Raw genomic sequence first — 7,505 nt, 5'->3', positions numbered from 1 at the left:
TCAAATTTTGGGCATGTAACAGTCTGGTGGAGCTTCTACACACCGTAATTCTCCAAGATGTTTGAATGCCAGTGATGGTGAACTCATCAGAGAACAGTAAGGTTTCACAATATCATATAATTGTAAAATTTACATTTCACAATTAGCTCAACATCTGAGATCATTATAGATTCAACACCAGCTTCTTCATGCCAGAGCCTTTAAATGTTCATTAATGGAAAAAACAAAGTGTTGCAGGTCAAATGAGAAGTGAATCTCTACTGATAAAGGCACAACCCGTGTGGTTCTGGCAAACTCTGTGTCCCATTATGGAGATTTCTGGGTCATCCTGTAGTCCTTCAAGGGTTCTTTGCTTCCTGTAACATCATGTAATTGCATTTGCTTCTTAATATCATGAAATTACTATGTAATTACCCACGAATTAGCCCCATCCTACACTTTTTAATAGATAATAACAATGAACACAGGCAAAATATTGACAATTCATTTTGACTGAAATTCTTCTTCATGTCCTCGTTAGGTGTCCTTTATGTGCTTAGCTGCATCACGATCGATTTCTCTTCAAATTCCGCCTGCAATTGCCTTGCGTCTCAGCTTCCTGGCTTTCCCACTGATATGCTCATACAGAGGGAAAAAAGACATACCCATCATCCCCTGCAGCAAAGTGTCCCTCCGCTCCATGCTGCCCGAACTCTGACATTCGTAGCCCTCCTCCGTCCCATTAAAAAGAAATGGCTCTGTGTGCTGCCATAATGGACAACGCTAATACCCTGTGTGTGTGTGTAGAGGAGTTTGCTGGGGTGCTCATACTGTGTGTTTGCCTGGAGGGCTGAATATTTACAGGCCACCCAGACTCATACCCCCAAGGCCTGAGTGACCTCCATGAGGTAGATGACAGGCATGATTACACATTCTTAACCTGTATCTCAACCAAGGCAGTTTAGCCACGTGAATGCCAAATGACCTGCTTTGATGTCTGACCACAATATGGAGGATATCAGATGCCCACCCAATGGATTGAAGACTGGAGGCAGATTTTTGTTCCAGTTAAACAGATTTCGTCAATCTTACTGTACCACTGAATGTCATACAGATTATAAAACATGGAATTGAACTTTACTATAAGATCTTCTATCAGTGTGTTTATTGGTCATGGTGGAGGTTCTTGGTCTGTGGGGGGGTTGGAAGACATGGTAGCTCAGTGGGTAAGGTTCTGGGCTACAGCTCAGAAAGTCATGGGTTCAAGCTTGAATAGTGCCAAGCTGCCTCTCTTAGGGCCACTGAGCAAAGCCTTTAACCGTTTGTGCTCCAGGGGTGCTGTATCATGGCTGACCCCAGCTTCCCAACATTGCTGGGAATTCAAAAAAATCTCTTTCTATCTTTCTTCATTTTTTAATTGAGCTGTAGGCTTTTTGATGCTTCCAGAAAAGTAAAAATCAATAGAAAAACTGACCAATAGACGAATTGGGCCATATTTCTATATAAAAATGTTCCTCTTGTAGCTTCTATTGAGTAATTTGAGTCACCAAGCTATTGATGCAGTTTTGTCCTAGCAATCGTTTAGAGTCGTATTTAATGAATTTTTGTGAGATGAACACAAGCTAGTTTCTGCCCTTCCTTCACCTGTCTAATTTTTCTCTCTCGCTTTAATGGTAATAAGAGCTCTGACCTCAACCCTATAGAACACCTTTGGGATGAATGTGAACGCTAACTGAACCCCAGGCCTCCTTACCTCACCTACGTCTGACTTTACTAACACTCTTTGTATGAATGAAACCTCTACTAATCTCCACAAGCACACTTCAAAATCTAGTGGAACATCTTCCCAGAAGAATGGAGGGTATTCTAACAGCAAATGGGGCTAATAAGGTAGAAATCCCAGCTTGTCATGTTATTGAAAAACCACAAAAGGTGTAACCTCATAACCTCTGTTATATACAGACTGTAAAACGGTGTGAAAAAACTGGAAACCCATTTCAGACTAAGTCCCCATTTGCTCTTTTAAACTCTTCTGGGAAGATGTTCCACTAGAATTTGGATTGTGCCTGTTGAGATTCATTCTACAAAGTCAGGTACTGAAGTAGGTGAGGTGAAGAGTGCAGATCCAATTCATCCCAAAGGTGGTCTAAAGTAGGAGAGCTTCCACTCCAACCAACTGAAAGCATATCTTCATGGAGCTGGCTTTGTGCACGAGGACATTTTTATGCTGGAACAGGTTTGGGTCTCATAGTTCAAGTTAGGGGAAAATGTAATGCTACTGCATCTATTGATGTTCTATACAACTGTATGCATCTAAGATTCTGGTACCAATCAGGGGAAGAACCACAAAGTCAGGTGCCCCAATCCTTATGACCATATAGAAATGTATTTATTATCACTCTTTTGTCTTATATAGTACCATAATACACATTAAGTCCCAGTGAATGAGCGGTTGCTATAGCAACGATAATGAATTCGAATAGGCATAATAATATAAACCCCATACATTGCAGAGATTCTCCTGTAATAGTGCCATTACATCACTTCCACATTTAAACAAATCCAATCCGCAATGAGGCTGTAACCAGACTGAAGGTCTCGTCTGTAATTAATGACTAGTCGATTGAAACAAAGTGCTGCCATTTGTCTCTCTCTCTCCTCTCTTTCTCTCTCTCTCTCTCTCTCTCTCTCTCTCTCTCTCTTTCTAGGCTCATCTCATTCGCTCTTCTATGTAGTGACTGTGAATGCCACCTTCTCCTTTACCACAGTGTGTGTGTGAGTACAAGTCTGCCAGCCTGTCATTAATTAAGAGTCGCAAGCAAAAGCTAATTTACACTGAGCCTGTCAAGCACACATTTCTCTCTCTCTCTCTCTCTCTCTCTCTCTCTCTCTCTCTCTCTCTCTCTCTCTCTCTCTCTCTCTCTCTCTCTCTCTCTCTTTCCTTCGAACTCTTTCTCCCTCCCTCCCTCCCTCCCACACTCCCTCTCTCTCTCCCCCTCCCTTTCTTTCTTTTTTACTCTTTCTCCCTCCCTCCCTCTTTATTTTTCTCTTTTTCTCTCTCTCACTTTCTACCTCTCCCACACTCCCTCTCTCTCTTTCATCTCTCCCTCCCTTTCTCTTTATCCCTTTTTTTCTCTCTCGCTCTTTCTCTCTCCCTTTCTTTTCTTTCTTTCTATCTCTCTCTCTCTTTCTCTCTCTTTCCTTCTTACTCTTTCTCCCTCCCCCACTATTTTTCTCTTTTTCTCGCTCTCACTTTTTACCTCTTCCACACTCCCTCTCTCTCTTTCTATCTCTCTCTCTCTCTCTCTCTCTCTCTCTCTCTCTCTCTCTCTCGCTCGCTCTCTCTCTTTTTCTGAGGTATTATCCATCACCAACTGTACTTTAATGTGCAATTATGGAGCTGCTTAGGACAGATTAAGTGTGTGTGTGTGTGTGTGTGTGTGTGTGTGTGTGTGTGTGTGTGTGTGTTTTTCTTCTTACTTCTTACTACATGTCCTCATGACACACCGTCAAGTGCACTCATATGTGTGAAAGTGTTCAGATTTTTTTTTCTTCTGAAAATGTGCCAGTTCTGTCAAAATAGGTTTCAGTCATTTTTTTTTTTTAAGCATATAACATCTGAAAATCTTGTACATGTCTCTGTCACACTTCTACCGGTCTCCTGCCCATCTGCTGCGGTGTATAGATGTGGTACGCTTTATTTTTCCCCTCACAGATGCAATGGTGAGACTGACACTATTGTAACATTCTGATGCCAACTTTAATGAAACAGTCCATGTTTTAATGGAAGGAATGTTTTATTTTGTAACCCCAGTTCCAAAAAAGTTGGAATGCTGTACAAAATATAAATAAAAACTGAATGCAATGATTTGAAAATCTATAAATCCATATTCTATTCACAATAAAACAAAACAACAACAAAACACATGTCCAATGTTAAAGTAAGAAATATATACCCTTTTAAGGAAAATATAAGGTCATTTTGAATTTGATAGCTGCAACAGACTTGCAGCAGGACCATGTTCACCAATGTGTAGCATCATGTCTTCTGTCTGTATACATCTGGGAAATGAGTACAGCAGTTGCTGACGTTTTGGGAGAGGAATGTTGTCCCATATGTGTTTGATACAGGATTCTGGCTGCTTAACAGTTCTGGGTCTCCTTTATTGTGTTTTTTATTTCATAATGCACCAAATGTTTTCAAATGGCAGACCAGAGTAATTTTAACATTGGATATGTTTTCTATGATCTATTGTAAATCAAATATGGGTTTATCTGCTTTTATTTACATTTTACACAGTGTCCCAACTTATTTGGAATTGGGGTTGCAATAAGTATCAATCCTGGACTGTATTACAAAGCCAAAAAAATGACGATGTGCCACACCATGTTTCTTATCACTTATAAATCTGTGTAAATACAAAAAAGACATACCAATGTGTCAGCATTCCAATACATTTCTTTGTACTCGTGTGCGTACTCATGTGTTAATCAATTCGAATTGCAAATTAATACTCGTGACTGTTTAAAAAAAAATAACCTAAAGATGCAAAAAAAAAAAAAAACAGTGAAGCAGTGAAAGAGCATCTTCCAAACACGGCTCAATCTTTTGGTCATCACAGTTCGTCAGCTACCACACTACAATCACTTACTCCTTTAGTATGGTGCTATTACTTTTGTCCAAATTGCACTGTATAATCGCTTTCAGTTTTTAGCATTAATTTTAGATCATTTTTATTTATGCCAGTGGGAAGTGGTAGGTCAGTGGAGAAGATGTTGGATGTCTGATTGGAAAGTCATGGATTTATATCCCAGCACCACCAAGCTGACATTGTCTGGCCCTTGAGCAAGGCCCTTAACCCTACATTGCTCTGCTGTATAACTGAAAGAACACTGTACGTCCTTCTGGATAAGGTCATATACCAAAATGCTGTAAATGTCATTAATAAGCAAGTTGCATTACATTTGTAGAAAATGGCACAAACTATCAACTATAGGAGTGCCAATAATTGTGGCTCACATACTGTATATTTAGCAAAGATATTTCTACTTCTGATAAAACTAGCTTGTGTTTTTCTGGTTGTGTAATATCCATGGTAGCAGAACATCTTTGTGAATATCAAATCAAGCGGCCTATTTTAGGAGGTTGGTTAAGGCTTTGGGTTACTGATCGGAAGGTCGGGGGTTCAAGTACTGCTATCGCAAGTTGTCACTCGTGGGCCCTTCAGCAAGGCCCTTAAACCTACGTGTGCACCAGGGGCGTTGTACCATGGCTGAATTTAACTGTCCTGTGGATGAACGGACTCTGTGGCCGGACTCTGTGGGTGATATATACAGTATATATCAGGTACTGATGTAGGTGAGGTGAAGAGTCCTGGTGCAGTCAGCATTCCAATTCATCACAAAGATGTTTAATATAGTTGAGATCTTCCACTTCAACCCATGTAAAGCACATCAGATTTATTGCTAAGTATGTTTGCATTTACATGGAATTAGTTTTGGTGACAGAAGATTTTTTAAGATTTTTTTTTAAGATCAATACAATAAAAGAATTAAAGGGAACCTTCCCCAGCCACTCTCAGTGCCGGTCCCAAGCCCGGATAAATTGGGGAGGGTTGCGTTAGGAAGGGCATCCAGCGTAAAACATGTGCCAAATCAAACGTGCGGAGGATCCGCTGTGGCGACCCCTAACGGGAGAAACCGAAAGAAAGTTTTAAGTTTACAATAAAAGAATAAAAAAGAATTAAAAAAGTGTTCACATTTCACTTTTGTTGTAATAATAATACAATACAATACAGAAGTAAATAAGTTAAAAATGGTATTGCACATGTTTTTGTTATATTTTTATTTACTCCATATTTTCATGGAGCTCTCTTTGTGCACAGGAGTATTGTCATGCTGGAACAGGTTTAGGTCTTAAAGTTCATCTGAAGGGACAATTTCAGCTACCACATCCAAAAGCATCCTATACAACAGCATGCCTCCAACAGTGATAACAGTGTGGGGAAGAACCTTTTGTAATATATAATCCTACTGTATACACACACTACCTAAAACAGAACACAAGCCTGTTGAATAAGTGTGAGGGAATCTATACTCATACACACACATACACACACACACACAGTCTGTAAGTACAGTGTGCGAGTGAATGTGTAGCTACATGGCAGTTAGTGTTGAAATGCTGTGTGACTAATGGTGACATAATGGAAAGCGGATCTGCAGCAGCAGCTTATAATTCATTTACAGGAGACAAAATCTCTCTTTTGCTGCATCTCTCTCTCTCTCTCTCTCTCTCTCCAACTCTCTCTTTCTTGCTCTCAGTCTGTATCTGTATCTCTCTCTTAATCCCCCTGAACTTCTCTCCTTCTTCCTTTCCCGTTCTATCTGTAGATCTCTTTATCTCAATCTCTCCTGTATGTCTCTGCTAGAAAACCTGCAAGACTTTTCACTTGTGAATCCCGACCTGACCACAATTCATTTTATAATGTATGCTTATGATGTGATGGTGAACAAAACGGACCCTCTTCTCCTAGATCTCTGGTTTGATGTTGATTTATTTTATTGATCGATATTTAAAAGCACTTTTGTATTTCACCTTGGATAAGCACGTCGGCTAAATGCTCTAAATGTGAATGTAAATGTATTGAGGCAGGGTCCAGGTGATAAAAGATTTAACTGTCCCAATGCTATCGCACATTCCAATACTTATGCAAAACTTCTGAAATGTTTTGTAGACTATGTTTCGAGCAATCACATGGTGGCTTCATAATAATCCATATCCTTCTTTTCCTGTCACTTCCTGAGGTTCCAGTGACCCACTGTTCCTGCCCCTCTTCCTTCCGTGGATCTTTCAATGCAACCCAGATGAGGATGGGTTCCCTCATGAGTCTGGTTCCTCTCAAGGTTTCTTCCTTATGCCATTTCGGGGAGTTTTTCTTGCCACAGTCGCCACTGGCTCACTCATCAGGGACAAACTTACACTTATAAAGAACATATTAATTTTTTATCACCACAATATCTGTGCAAAGCTGCTTTGAGACAATGTTCATTGTTAAAAGTGCTTTACGAATAAAAATGAATTGAGTTGTATTGAATTTGCCAGTGTGTGAGGATAAGCAAAGTCTAATCCATTTTCCTTCCTAGGTGAAGGCCATGAGTGTGAAACTTCTGAACTGTTTCAACAGGCTTGCTGTGTCAAGCATTGCAGGCTGAACAAGGCGTAACAGGCTCATTTCGTTTACAATATACGACAATGCCACAAAGCCTGAGCCTACCAAACACTTTTATGGAATGGGTTTTACAGCCTGTGCTCAGCTTACAGGGCACTGGAAAGAGCATTATAATTTGGACAAACCACTCCCTAAGCAATCTGTGTCTAGGAGCAAGATTACTGCTTTTATTTCTCCAGGATTGGCTTCTCATTTACCAGCATAAGCAAAAATAGGTCTAAGTATGCCAACTGACCAGAAATATAGAGGCAGATAAAAGTCAATTGAGAGAAATGTACTGAAGACTTTAAAAGC

The sequence above is a fragment of the Silurus aristotelis genome (assembly GCF_946808225.1).
Source record: "Silurus aristotelis genome assembly, chromosome: 13".
Taxonomy (NCBI): Eukaryota; Metazoa; Chordata; class Actinopteri; order Siluriformes; family Siluridae; genus Silurus; species Silurus aristotelis.
Note: the sequence above shows the minus strand (reverse complement) of the source record.